The sequence below is a fragment of the Ostrinia nubilalis genome, chromosome 25 (assembly GCF_963855985.1).
Source record: "Ostrinia nubilalis chromosome 25, ilOstNubi1.1, whole genome shotgun sequence".
In the NCBI taxonomy this organism is placed as follows: Eukaryota; Metazoa; Arthropoda; class Insecta; order Lepidoptera; family Crambidae; genus Ostrinia; species Ostrinia nubilalis.
In genome coordinates this window covers 5,818,319-5,831,907 of record NC_087112.1, presented here as the reverse complement: position 1 = coordinate 5,831,907, position 13,589 = coordinate 5,818,319, and the positions used below count along the sequence as shown (strand labels likewise).

The 13,589-nt window shown below is 37.3% G+C and overlaps 1 protein-coding gene across 1 annotated transcript in view; it reads left to right on the top strand.

The window, feature by feature from the left end:
• Positions 1–2,426: 2,426 nt before the first annotated feature.
• Positions 2,427–13,589, top strand: part of LOC135084205 (polyamine-transporting ATPase 13A3-like) — a 70,191-nt gene continuing 59,028 nt past the window's right edge. The window contains exon 1 of the mRNA XM_063978941.1: positions 2,427–2,588. The gene's annotated coding sequence lies outside the window, so the exon portion shown is untranslated. The remainder of the gene's footprint in view (positions 2,589–13,589) is intronic.

Sequence of the window (13,589 nt, the reverse complement as noted above, 5' to 3'; positions counted from 1 at the left end):
AATTTCCAAAAAATGGTACTATTGTCCCCGGTCTACCCTAATATTGTAAATATCCCAATGACATAGCCCAACGGATTAGCAAGTTGAAGAGGCAATGGGCAGGGCATATAGTACGCAGAACTGACGGCCGATGGGGCAGCAAGGTTCTGGAGTGGAGTCCACCCACAAGGTGGACCGACGACCTCTTAAAGGAAGCAGCACAGGAAGGCCGCCAGTGCCGCCACCAACCGGCCTTAGTGGAAATCATTGGGGGGAGGCCTATGTCTATGTTCAGCAGTGGACTTCCTATGGCTGAAATGATGATGATATTGTAAATACCTACTTTAAAAACGTTATCTTGTAGGTAGAGAAGTCTCCTTACAAAATGTGATTTGTAAAGTATGTAAATATGACTTTTATTCTGTTTGTTTATATCTGTCACTTCTCTTCTCTCTTTGGAAATACACGGTCTATCTCTCATCACTCTCTTCTTTTTCTTTAAATCTTTATTCCATCAGCACTCTGCACTTCTACTAGTTTCAGTGTTCCTAGTTCCTAGAAAGTAGAGGGATGAAAAGGACGAATACGTCAAATTCCCTCATCGATGGCAATGGTCGGGAAATGTAGGCCTAAGTTTAGGCGCAGACCATCGATTTTTCGTCGGCCGATAGTTTAGTCGGGCAGTTGATCAGTATGGGCATGTATGGAAGTGCGCACATTACACCGATTTGAATTGGCCGATTCTTCATACAATTTAAAATCGGGCACAACTATCGGTCAACTAAAAATCGGTGGTCTGCGCCTAGTCTTTTGACTAGACTTTGCTATCCATTCTTAGGTATTACCTAAGTAGATACCTACTACTTAGCTCTCGTATGTAGGACTCTGGGACTGGTTGACTAGTGCGAAATGCGTTACGAATTATTATTGTCTCTGGTTCCCATAATATTAACAAACAATGGAAGATTGTAGTAGTGGTTTGCCTAGGTCCCATAACGTAACGGTGCATCCACACTACGAGGCGAGTGACTATATCATGGAGCCTAGAATGCTATAGTGAGGTGTCACCTTTATGATATAAATACTGTTAGTATTTAACTGTGATAATATCAATAAAACTGCACTTATCTCACGTAACATTCATAATAAAATTAGATAAAGTATTCTGTCTGGTACATGTCTAGTATTTTTTGTTCAAATGCGATTATAACAAAATAAATTCCTTACCTACTCAAGCTGTGTAACTAAAATTGCAATCACAATACATGAACGTGACATCTTAATTGCATTTATCTCTGCTTGTCACAGTTTAGAACTTGGATTGTCATTCATTACGTTGTACCTACTACTTAACTCGTATGTGCCACGACTTGAAAAGATTAGACATCCTCGTTCGATAGTTCGTTTCAGCCAAATGACGTCAACTTCTGGACAAAGGAAGGCCTTTGTCCAGAAGTTGACGTCAAGGCTTTCCATAACGACCGGTCTTGCGCTGCCCGCATTCAGGTTCTTCCCGCGACCTTCACCAGATCGTCGGTCCACCTAGTAGGAGCCCTGGCAGGCCTACGCTACGTCTTCCGACCCGTGGTTGCCACTCGAGAACTTTCTGCCCCAACGGCCATCGTCTCTACGAGCTATGTGTCCCGCCCAATGCCACTTGATTTTAGCAGTTCTGCGAGCTATGAACGGTCACTTTGGTTAATCCTACCCAGTAAAAGTACCCATGTCATGTACCTATACTACTGAGCATTAGTGTCATCGAGGAAGGTCAGTAAAGAATTCGTGAGGAGTGAAAAGAACTTAGTCATAAAGGTTTTTCACCTGCTGGTATTCACTGTGGACGTTCAAATCCTGAATACAAATTCATCATTATCATTATATGGTACCTACGTCACTATTTTTTGCTACCCCGATTTTCCGCCATCTATGTAGTTAATGTGAAGAGGTATTTAAATAATGTTTACTAGCTTTTCCTGCGACTTTGCTTACGTGAATTTGCTGAATTTCAGTCTCCCGCTGAAAGTTTTATGGAAACTCTCACAATCAAAAAGCGTAGGTAGTCGTTCTTACTAACTGTTTTCATTTCTTACCTAAAATCAAATGAATTTAATTTTACATCGTAATACTGACCTATTAGGTAGGTATTTTAATGTCGTAATTTTCCAACCCATACAAGTTTTTCCAACTGAAATTTTTCAACTGATGGAAATAAACCACTTTTTCCATGTTTGAGTATTTGGTATTAGCTTCGCTACTTTCATGAACTTTCATCTTAGAAACGGACCACGACGGCCGGGTTGGATCATTTGCAAGAAAATTACTTAAGTTAGTTTTGTTTGTTTACGTGCCTTCATTTTCATGCAAATGCTTTTGCTTATAATTCAGGCGATACGTCGTGTTAACCTTCCCCGATTGCGTTACTGTGAGTGCGCAAGCGACGCAGTGACACTCAGTCGGGTTCGGATCTGTGTGACAGTGCGCCGTCCGCCATTCTCTGCCGTCTGTCAGTTTACGCGCCAAAATAGATTTGCGCGCGCTTTTGTTTGTGCAAGTGTTTTTGTGGGAAATGGTTTTGTGAACTGAGTTAATTGTTTGTAAATTGTTTTCTGGTAAGTCTGACATTTCAATTAAGTGTTTGGTGATATTTAAATTTTAAATACAGACTTCTTATTGCACAAACGATTGTTTGAAAACAATATTCAAAAGATGTTGTTTACTGAGCGTAATACAAAAAGTGACACCATATATTTTTGGTAGAGCATCGATCTACATAGAAAAAGTCTAGGATAGTTAATAAGTAGAAAAGGATGGGAAACTTAAACCTTTCGTACATATTGTTGCGTGACTTCAAAATATGCACTCAAAACTAATTTCTGACACCTAATAAATAAGGATAATCTTTCTCATAAAAATTTAAGAAACCCGCGACAAAACCCAATAAATAATAATTTACTATCTTAGCTGTCTAGTAAAATGTAAGCAATGAGTATTTCCTCGTTTCATTTGGATCAACTATAAAATAAACTATTAAAATCCTATTATCAAACACAGTCATATCGTAAACTATCGAAAATGATGAAATACTTATTCAAAAAGTTAATTGAAGCCAACCATTATAAAAATTACAAAGTACAGTAACTTTTTAAAACAAATACTTAGTAGGTACCGGGACCAACTTTCCTCGATGAAAAGTTACATTTCGTCGCGCCTGTACCACAGAATAACTGAACTAAACTGAAAAAAAAAAAACAACATTATTTAATCCTTTTGCCGCGGACTTTACTAATTAGAATTCTTAGGAATAAGATGTAAAATCTCGAGGACAAAATTATACTATGTATTAAGCTTCCTGAGACAAACTCCAAAACATCCGTAAGGTAGGCAAATCATTTCTATGTGCTCTATTTCGATAAGTTAGACCACTTTCGTACGGTTTTATTCGTTGAATGAACCTCAAATTGCAGGCTTTGCATGATACAAAACTGCCATTCTAAATCCGGTTCTGGTTTGTAATAAAGTCCTTAAATGTCAGTAAGTAGAAGATGCAGGTCATCAAACTTGGAGAAGGCACCGTTATGTAGTTTCAACAAGTTACTTTTCAATACTTCAGATTAATTTCTCTCAATGGGTTGATATTGGGCAAGTAAAAATATACATGTGTTATTTTTGACTCTCTAAAATTACTTATTTAAATCAAAATTTATTCGTCCAAGATCCAAATAAATTAAATCGAAGCCGGACATTTGGCTATACCTATACTTTCCTTTTTAGATGTTTCAAATTCAAATGATTTAAACATACAATAAACATCTTTTTGACCAAACCCGAAGATGATAGAGTCTGTAATCATAAACCTATGAAAATCCAGGTTCATAAATTTAAGTATGACCACGATTTATACTATCAGAGCCGATGCTAATTGGAATGGAGTTTGGTTAAGAAGAGAAGAAAAGTTTTTCCGATTGTTCAAAAATAGTAATTTCGTGCTTTTTAGCAGAACATTAGCTCAGAGAATAAGATAAACACAGGCACCCATTTGTTATTGTTAAACCAAATTTAGCAAGTAGGTGGGATTTTTGGAAGCACTAAATGAAATGATTACCTACCTATTAGTTCTCTACATTTTTAGATTAAGTAACAATGATTCATCTTCATGAACCAAGAAAAACATTATTTTCAAAATGTTCCACTTATTTGCAAAGCTTGTTAGAATTGGTGCCAATGTTTGTCAATCTTTTCACGGGTACTGTATAATGATTTGATCAAACTTTGGTGTCATCTTGCAAGCACGACTCTAAACCTAAACTGGTTTTTATTATTTAAGACATGTATCTTACATGTCTTTGTAAATAAAATATAACTGAGAGCAAATTTTAAACGCAGATAAAAATTAATACAGGCAAATACGTAAACGTGCCTATTTTTGTTCTGTAACTAAGTAGGTATGATCGTTATTTATACTTGTATGCAATGAATTATACAGAACACATTATTTAAATTCTCAATTCTTCCCATTATAGAAATAATAAGACATATAAGACAATAGACAATAACTTTTGCTGAATTTGTAAGATCACTTTGTCTGATGAAAATGTAGATATACCTACAATTTTGTTTATCATAATATTCCTTAGAATTTTCACTTCCGGAATACCTACTTCATTTAAAGTTTAAACTCCGCGTCAAAACACTTAGATAATCATTTAAACATTAAGATATGATACAAATCTAGCAAAGCAAATTTCAGTGATCTCAGATGCATATCTATCATGAATGTATCATGCACACCGCCATTAAAATGCACGCTTCTTATTAATGATCCAAATCTTGGAAGAGGTAGGTAAAGTAGGTAAATGTTGAGGCGACAATAATCCACCGCTCAAGGTGGTCTAAAGACTTCTACTTCCACCGATCGACTGGAGATTAAGGATGTTAAACTACATAAGTTTCGGTTATGGATACGGTAATACGGTTACGGACATTTTTTTATTTCGGATATCCGAAAGTTTCGGTTACGGTTACGAATATCTGTACTTTACAATGGAATAGTTGTCCAACACAAAAATACAGGCTACCTACTTTAAATATGGGCAACTAAAAAGTATCATCTAACTCCTAACTTACGAAGTTTGACCTTTCATCATCAGCTCACCTAAAAAACCTGAAGTAATACAACTGTATGTACATACGTACCTAAAATATTTAAAGAATTATTCTCCAACTCCTAAGCGTTAAGGAGTTTTACCTTCCATCATCATCTCATCAACATTAGATGATGACTACCAGATGCATACCAGATGCTATACTTGAATATTTTTAGAATAAATATGAAAAACGATATACGTGCCTATACAATTTGAGGGTTACCCTCGATTTCCCTAGGATCCCATCATCAGATCCTGACTTGGTGACAATGGGACCACCTCAGAAGTGTACCCTATCAAACAAAAAAAATAATTTTGAAAATCGGTCCACAATTGACGGAGTAATCGGTGAACATACATAGAAAAAAAAAATACATACAGCTGAACATTACCTCCTCCTTTTTTGAAGTCGGTTAAAACATGGCACGCGATTTATATCGAATCGAGTTCATTCCACCATAACATTAATCGAGCATTTAAAACAGTTAAAACAATCGATATCTCGCTCTCCACGCATCCAACATGAAATTCCGCGTCCAGTTTCGATGAATTGTTATGAAAACAAATTCCAATAATTTTTCATCGATTCAAATATGCGATAGTGTTACACAGTTTGAATACATTATCATAACCATTAGGTTTCTTTCAGTGAAAGCATTTCAGCCCTGAAAATGTAAAAATTTAGCGGGGCCAGTTCATGAGACTTAAACTATGCAAGGGATTCAAGTTTGCATCTATTGTGTGATGTAAGTGATTCAAGAGGAAGGTCCCGATGTTAGTGTCAAAATGGTAAAGTAGGGTGGGTCGCTAATCCCAACTAATATTATAAATGCGAAAGTAACTCTGTCTGTCTGTCTGTCTGTCTGTCTGTCTGTTACGCTTTCCCGCTTAAACCTCGCAACCGATTTTGATGAAATTTGGCATAGAGATAGTTTGAGTCCCGGGAAAGAACATAGGATAGTTTTTATCCCGGTTTTTGAAACAGGGACGCGCGCGATAAAGTTTTTCTGTGACAGACAAAATTCCACGCGGGCGAAGCCGCGGGCGGAAAGCTAGTCACGAATAAAAGAACCCTAATAGACCTTAACAAACTACATAAGTACGTAGAATGTTAATAACCAAGAAAATATTTAAATATTTAAGAAAATGAGTAAATAGGGATTGTTTCATGTTTGGTTTTTGCGTGAGATGAATGAATTACTAGTCTATTTTTATTTCCAGTTCCAACCAAATAACATTTATGACAAAGTAATAACATAATTATGGTACTTTCCATTTCCGTACTATAATGTTGCTGCACATTCAATATTCATAAACTATCGATGTTTTAAAACAGTATTATCTACAACCATAAAATTATATTCGAATGCGATCAGCCGATTCGAGGGTCGGTAGATCGATCCCTGGTGACCACAAGGCTCTAGTGGTGAACCCCCTCTAGCTCTAAGCACTAAAATAAAATCTTTATTTCGGTTTTTGTCGATTTCAATGTCATAAAATCAATCAATATTATTTTTTCAAAAATACTATCCAGTCCTAATCCAGATACTTTAATAGATACAATATCGACAACACCATTGTATTTACTCTGTAACACTCATACTTTGTTGTTTTTCTGTTTGTCATGTAGTTTAAATACAATTTACATAGTTTTAAATCTCTATTTCCGTAGCCGTCAATGACACGATCGAGCGGTGTAAATAAAGTTCTCTTATCTCGGAGATAAATGCCTCGAGAAAACTAGATTACATTTAGACTGATATACTGAAATCCTGTAATCTTTACAGGTACCTATTGTAAAAACCCAAACGTAGGTGTTCTAGCGATTTGGAAGTAAGGTTAAGCTACCCACGCTGAATTTGGGATGCGATGGGTGACCATGCAACAATCTGTTTACCAGACTCTAGGAACTAGACTATAGAAGAGAGCTCAGATTATAGATGATCTGAGGAAGAGAGCGACAGATCGTATAGGTTACGAAAATCTCTATATAACGAGCACTAGAAGGCGATTATCACACTGCCACGCGCTCCGCCGCGGTACGCGGGACGACAGATTTAATCATTGTATGCAAGTACCTCAGTTTGTATAGAAAACACGCGCGGCACAACACACTGACAACGCGTCTGCGCGCGGGATTTTTTATATGAAATCACGCGGACCGCGGCGGAGCGCGGCGCAGTGTGATAATCGCCTAAAACAAAGTACGCTCAGACCTTTTTACTTCGGACTGGATTTCAATGCGATTTTAATCAATAGATAGTGATTCAAGAGGGTTCCGATGTTATTTGTTGAGGTTTTGAGTAAAAATTGACCATGCGAAAGCGAAAAGGTGATTGTGCGGGTTTGGATTAGGTATGTGAAAATTAATTCAATATAGGTACTTAGGGCTTTTATTCTGTGGCTTATGCATAAGAAAAAAACTGTCCTGTCAGAAGTAAGCTAACTATATTGTTATTTACGCACATGGTGCTCTGGCTATCTGAGTCACGATAGCAAGCAATAAATAGTTTACTAGAAGTTTATTCCTCAGAAAAGTGACAGGTTTTTAGGCTGCTTCTTTTCAGTACTTGTCCACATTTGTCCGAAAATTGTAGGGTTTAAAGTAGGACGTTTTAAAAGCCATTATTGCAAAAACATAAATTCTTACGATTGGTCTGACGCCATTTGGGGCCATCCTCCGTTACTTTCAGATTTGCTTTATTTGGCAAAACAGTCGCCTTCACGCCTAAAACAAATGTGCTATACGAGTAGGTAGCAGCAGTAAAACGAAGATCTTTTTAACAAGTCTTTTAAACATTACTATAACAGAATTTATCCTTTGTGGCTCTTTTGTGAAAATCTTTTGAACTAAGTACAGAACTGATGTTTTATTTACATTAAAATAAGCACGTGACGTACTTACATGAGTCGTCCGTCATTTCACAAGAAATCAAAAAACAATGTAGGTAACTTATTTGGAAACAGATTTTTGTTAATTAGTCGGCAATAATATTTCTTTCTTATGTAAAGAAGAAAACATTTTATCAATGAATGAAACAAAGCAAGACGAATTTATTATACGGTTTCAATTTATATAGTTCTGCCCCCTAGCTTTTGTTTAAATGTCATTAACAACAGAATAACTCAATTATAATAACGTACCTACCTACCTATTTGTAAATCTAGAAAACACGTAAGTATGAGAATGGACAAATATTTTTTATTACTCGCTAGTAATAGATCCAGAAAAGAACCGGGACCATATATCCCTGGACAAACAAACCATACAACGACAAACAAGGCAACTAAAGACCTACGGCTACGATTAACTACGGTTTTTTATAGGCTGTACTGATACTGTATAGGCTGTATCAGTACAGTATACTGAACTCTACCTACTACTTAATTATTTATCGCCCGGCAAGCGAAAGTTCGTGGGTTCGATTTCCACCTTAGGCAGTTCGATTTTTTCAAGTCATTTATTAATTTACATACTTATTGCTCATCAAGTTGTTGATAAGTCTTTCATATGTAAAGAAAAAACCTAAGTAAGTATCACTGATTTCTCGAACGTTCTATGGAAGATGGCGGCGTTCACAAACATCTCGCAACCATAAGATCGTCAGTCCATTTGACAGGGTGTCCGCCTCTACGCTTCTTCTCGCACCGTCTCTACATAATTATTTATACCGAATGACAAACAACATAATTCACACTGAACATAAACAAATTATCTTGTACCATAATGGCGGCGTTCAGTGTTACATAACCAGAGGTGGGTGACACGAACTTTCGCTGTGAGTCACCCGCTAAAAGTTTACTTACATTATCTGATTATGCAATGCTAATTTATCTATGGCACCATTATTTGTAACGCATTTCCTTATACTACCCAATATCAGTATGGATATGTAGAAGTGGATAATGTAACTATTTCCATTATCCTATTATTATCTAGCACTAGCTTACCGGCCGCGGCTTCGCCCGCGTGGAATTTTTCGGTTTTTTATAACCTATGACACTCAGCAATAATGTGGCTTTCTATTGGTGAAAGAATTTTTAAAATCGGTTCAGTAGATCCCGCCGAGATTACCCCTTACAATTTAACAAATATACAAACACACAAACTTTACCTCTTTATAATATCAGTAATCAGTATAGATTAAAGTATTTTCGAGTACTAGGTGCTCTAAATGCTTGATTCTTGAATACAAGGAGTTCTTACTTACTAGAGAATTTAGACTCAGATTATCCCAAAGGACATTCGTAGACAGATATGGATTGAAGGGGTCGACCAAGAAAAACAAATGACGCGATACGTGGAAAGGTCTGTCGCAGAACCGATGGATGACAATGTTTCGGCAAACGATTAGTGTGCTTACCATGAGTTTACGTTATGTGTGTTCGCTAGCGACTGCGTAAAAAAATGACATTATTGTGCAGCGCTGCACAATATGTTGAATATACAATACAATATACTTGAAAGTTCAAGAAATAAAATCTTCATAGATTTTTTTGACGCAAGTAGGTACTTGCTAGCGAGCACAGCACACGTAACGTAAACTCATGGTTGAGGGAAGATCCCCTGCTTGATGGAAAGACTTCAAGAAAGTAGGTGGTAGGGGCTTGAAAAATCATGTTCTTGGCTTTTGAATAAAATTATATTGCTGCGTGTTCTCTAAAGGGCTCAATAAAATTTTCCTTGGCGTTGATATAAAACTGCATTCCCATTGAGTACCTAACTACCTAAACGCAAACATAAAACTTAAAGTATTTTTAAACTTTAACTACTTAATAGTAAATCAGGTCCACTTAATAAATAAGTAGGTGAGTGGGCTGTTAAAATAGGCGTCCAAGATATAGTTAACCTGAATAGATAGGCTTATCAGGCTATGAAAGTAGATTCCCTTTCCCTGTTCATTAATTATTCTTACTAATAATTGCAATAAATTCAATAGGAATAAATGAGTCATCGCTTACCTACATTAACATAAACAAAGCAGCCAATTTAATTAAAATTTCCTCAATTTTCCGCCTATTCTCGGTGTAATATTTTTTTCCACTAATGAGGTCACAACATTTACGTGTAATTTAGAATAGTTTTAAGAGTCAAATTATTTTTAAATTTAGGAAAACCTTCGTACACGGAAGAATGGACATGACGGTATATTTATAACTTAAACAGTATGTAGGTATAAGTAGGTACAGTCAGCGTCAAATAGTTTGTGATTCGTGACACCCAAAGTGACCAAAAAGTTGACAACACCACTATATTCTAAGGCTGAGTTGCACCACCTAACTTTGACAGTAAATTTAACGATCACCGGTGGTTTTTGTATGGAGTTTCACAGATTTTTGACGTTTGTCAAAGTTAAAGAAAGATGGTGCAACCCAGCCTAATTGTAACAAAGACGTGTTGCGAACTTATTGGTAACTTTAGGTGTCACGAACTATTTGACGCTGACTGTACCTATGTAAGTTAGGAACTTATTCTCTTAGCAATTTTACGAAATGCAAGTTAATCTTCCCGCGATACCTTAACGGAGAGGAGTTAGCCTACGTACAAAAAAGATGAAAATGTAGGAAGTAAGTAGGTAAGTAGTTAGAAGATTTCTTCTCTGATATGACTGAAACGGAGCGAACAGTTTTCTAAGGGAGAATGTCCTAATTCTGGCAACACAATTAGTAGATACTTCTTAGGTACCCTTATCAATAAAAAGTAAAGGACTGCAGTTGACTAACAACAATACCATTAGTCACGGTGTCACCTCCAACACCGCGGGTGACATTCCAATAACCAGCCCGTCAATGTGACTTGGCAACTGGCGTGCCAATTTGCCAATACGTTTGTCATATATCATAGAGCGGCGGCCGAGGGGGAGACAAGGTCGCGGGGAAGCGCCCATTAACCGTCTGCATCGGAGTTGGGAGATCCCGGGACGATCCCGGGACCCGGCGTCATGAGAGCTGGCACGTGGAAACCGGCGGAGACTTCCACGCGCGGTATGGAAGACGTTCGCTGTTATAGATCGTTTCATTCACGAAGACACGCCTCACCAATTTTTGGTCGAAGGAAACGCGGGGTGCGGGGAATTTGATTCGAGCAATCCAAGCGACATTATGCGTGTGCACTCATGGATAATTTAGTTAGCGTGTACCGATAATAGTCAAACATTAGCGGAAAAATGGTGGGGCGCGTCTTCGTGGATGAAAAAGGATAGAGAAGCCTGATTTTTTTTAAATTCCTGCTCCATTTTGGAAAGAAGTACATCTAAAGTTAGCTGCAGCTGCTGCATTAGTTTTGTCGTCTAACCAAGCTTAAAATTAATTTCAAAGTCGTACTACCTAAAGGAGCACGGATTGCAATGCAGTTTAGTTGAATAGAGCGAGTGTTAGTGCTGAAATGCTTCTGGGTTTGAAGAAGCACTTATGAAAACTTTTTCTTTAAATTATCTCTTATTCCGAGTCACGCGAGTTGACACGTGGAAACCGGTGGAGACTTCCACGTGCGTTGTTAAAGACGTTCGGTGTGCTGAAACTTCAGGAGTTGAAGAAGCATTTTATAAAACTTAATTTTCATTTGAATCTGTGCCTTTGGTTTTCTGCACATTAGTGGCTTTTATTAATTCTGAAATGACCTTTAGAACTTGATTAATTTTTAAGCATTCAGATATGTAACAAATTGATTCTTATTTTGAGTCTGGCGATGCATGCATATCTCTGGCAAATTTCTGGCCTAGCACATACCTACTGTACATGTAGGCTACATAATTTCTCTTATGTATTTTTAGAAACGACGTTCACAGCTTGATTCATTTATTGAATGCTTAAAATTTCAATACTCATTGAATATAAACTCGTAGGTACTGGAGCATTGTTTTTAAATTACAGAAATTTTCAGCCGAAAATAATGAACAAATGCTTTCAGCATGAAATACAAAACCTTGTTCTTTATCAATGCAGATGAGTCATATTTAAATGTATTATTTCAGTCTTTCAGACGTTTTTCAAAGGATACGAGGAAAACCTTGGTCTTATCACATGGGGCATAAAGTAGAAATTAACATAATGAACATGTATTGGCAGTCTCGATTCTGTTGTTGCCGTTCCGGTCATGGTTCTGTCTAATGGGTGGTCTTTATGGCTCAGCCTTCAACCTTTCAGGCTGCTTGGACCGTGACTGCAGTGAGAGCATGTAATTGTACAGGCGAGCATGTCAGGATACACATTTTTGTCGGAATATCACCCCTATTACAACTATGTAAGATTCTATAGGGTTTAGTCTTCTGTAACCTAATATCTCGGAACTCAGCGCCTTAGTCAGGATTTTTCTGGTTTAAAGATCCATGAATTGCAAGTTTGATTGACAGGTGGGTCACACAACATGATGTTTATGAACCCAATTAGTCCAGTCAATGAATGCCTTAACGACGGTGTAGAGAGAAATCCGTGGAACACAATTTCTGACCTCGGGACTTTATTTAGACTAGTTAGGAGGAGAACATAGTAAAAGTCCCCGCCCTTAGCCCTTGAGCCGGCGGGGAGAGGGGGGTTTAAAGGTACCACTTTTCGGTTTTTCGCTTAATCCTCGGAAACTATGCATCCTAGTGACATGACTACTATGAACCAAAAAAAGCTTATTTAATTTGCTACAGGTGAGATATTCAAGTTTTGCTATATCTTGAATAGTTTTCGCGGCATCTGCTCTAGAAGGTCTGTAATATTGGAAATTTTATTTTTGTCCTACATGTTCCCATCAGGTGAAAATCGACTTAATCAACATTGAGCAAACATTCTAGATATGCGGGAGCATGTTAAGCCTAGTTCCAGGGAGGGGACTGTACCGTGCGTATATTTAGACGAACCATTTGCAGCCACTTTTGACTCCTCATCACTCAAAAACTACTGTGCGTTAAAACTTCAAATTTGGCTCATGTGTTGAGACTTACGAGATAAACATCAACTTCAAATTTCATAAATATACCTCAAACGGTTATTTAGGTATTGACGTTCAAAAATCGACATTTAGGGCACTAAAATCTATCTATTACCTGTGAAATGTTAAAATTTACTGGTTTTTTGTTTCTTCCTTTGTATTTACACATCTACCTATCTGCATGCCAAATTTGAACCTTCAAAGTCATCTGGAAGTGGTTAGAATTTGGTCTATAGGTCAGACATGTAGATTTTTGGACGTCAATACCTAAAGAACCGTTTGAGGTATATTAATGAAATTTGAAGCTGATGTTTATCTCGTAAGTCTCAACACATGAGCCAAATTTGAAGTGTTAACGCACAGTAGTTTTTGAGTGATGAGGAGTCAAAAGTGGCTGCAAGTGGTTCGTCTAAATATACGCACGGTGCAGTCCCCTCCCTGGAACTAGGCTTAACATGCTCCCGCATGTCTAGAATGTTTGCTCAATGTTGATTAAGTCGATTTTCTCCTGATGGGAACATGTAGAACAAAAATAAAATTTCCAATAT